Genomic DNA, 1,931 nt, shown 5'->3' on the forward strand with positions numbered 1-1,931 from the left:
CTCTCCCTGCCCCGCCCCACCACCACCACCTTGGGTGAGTCACTTAGCCTCTCCTCAGCATCCTCATTTGTAAAATAAGGGTTAAGGGTCCTCCTACTCATTTGTTCTGCAATCTACAAACATGCCCCTCTATTTGCAGTCTGCAAACAAAGAGACCTTGAAGATATAAAGCTCTAATTAGACTTCAGAGGCTTAAAGGCCCTAAGACTTGCCAAACTACATGGCCAGGGAAGTCAGGGAAAGCTTGGGTGAGAGGACTTGAAACAACTGAGGGGAGGGAAGGTATTGCAGGTGAGGAATGCTCTTGGCGAGTACTGAGGTGCTGCAAGGAACTGGCCTTTAACGGAGCCAGGCAGGCCCCTTTCTCCCTCCTTCATGCGTTGGAATTGCTCGTTGCATTTTGGGTAGCCTTTTAACAGGTTGAGGAGAGAGATCTTTAGAGCTAAATAACCAAGCCCTTTCACCTTTCAGCTGGATAAATGGAGAATAACAGGGTTGGCCCAATGCCTCTAGAAGGCCTCCTGACCCAGAAACTGGGACTTTTTTTTTTTTTGTCTTCCAGGGTTATTTGTGAGCCTGTGGAGGCTCGGCACATCTGTCTTCCCTATCTGCCAGGTGCTATGTGCAGGGTCTGTATCCAGAAGGTGTTTCACAAATGTTCTGCAGGGAGCTCAAATCAGCCAAAGAGCCTTGAAGGATTCTGTTCTGAGTGCTGAGCAATTTCAGCCATCAGAGGTGGGGGGAGCTTTGGGTAATTTTCCGAAGCTATGGAGGCCTGGCAGAGCTCATGGTGAACTTCTAGGAGTAAATTGCTTGCCTCTGTGAAATGAATGAATGCTCCCAGGGCACCAAGTGGTTAGAGAGAGAAGCGATTCACTAAATGGTCCCCTCCTGCAGCAGAAGAACAAACGTGCCGCTCACGAGCATGGAAATTACTTATTGCAGGAATGTTTCCAAAGAGCACATTTCATCAGAGCTGTTGGAGGCATGAGTAGAGTCAGCCTTGCGATGCCACAGCCAGCCCTGGAGGGATGTGGCTGAGAGGTGGCACCTCTTTATTTTTTACTAGAGCAACCCTTGAGAAGGTAGGAGGGATAGAGACAATGCTTGTGACAGCTTAGTGTCATATTTTCTCACCTGCTCATTCTCAAGACTGGGAAACCAAGGCCCAGAGGAGAGAGGAGACTCCCAGGGCCGTTCAGGGGTGGGGCTAGAACCTCTGGTTCTCAGTACAGACTCTGCTGTCAGCCAACCCCTTAGAGCCCAGGACGGTCTCCTCTCTGTGGCTAGGCCACCCTCCCCCTTCTCCTTTACTGCCCCTGACTTTTTCTCACAAGTGCTGGCCTGAAGCACGGGTCCCAGGCTGGGTTCTGGGAACTCACCTCTCCACGGGGAAATAGGTCTGCTTCACTTTGTATCTGAGCATCTTTTGGTGAGAAGACTCTAAAGTTGTCATACTTTGGGATCAAATCTGAAGAGAGAGCCAAGAACACAGGCAGCAGAGAGGAGGCACAGTGCTCAGCACACGTGGGACCCCTTACACAGGTTACCTCATCCTGTAGGTTAACATGGGTAACAGCAACAGGGTCACAAGGACCCAGCTGAGGACATCAGAAATACTGGTTTACAAATGAGGAAGCTGAGACTCATGAACATTGAAAAAACCACCCCATTAGTCATCTACCAGGTAGACCTCATGTTAGAAAAGCCTAAGATTTTGGGAACCAGCAGTTAGCGTAATGGCTATGTTGCTGGACTCCCGCGTAGTCGACCGCGGTTTGTGTCCCGGACCCGGTGGCTTAGAACTCACGCCGGGCGCGTGTGCATGCATGCCCACGATCCTGAGAGGAGAATGGAGGAGAAGGGATTGCGGCGTGACCATCCCCCCTGGGGGGTGATTTCTCGCTTTCTGTCTCTCTGTCTCTCTCTGT

This window comes from Tupaia chinensis, unplaced genomic scaffold, assembly GCF_000334495.1.
Source record: "Tupaia chinensis unplaced genomic scaffold, TupChi_1.0 Scaffold000515_1, whole genome shotgun sequence".
Taxonomy (NCBI): Eukaryota; Metazoa; Chordata; class Mammalia; order Scandentia; family Tupaiidae; genus Tupaia; species Tupaia belangeri.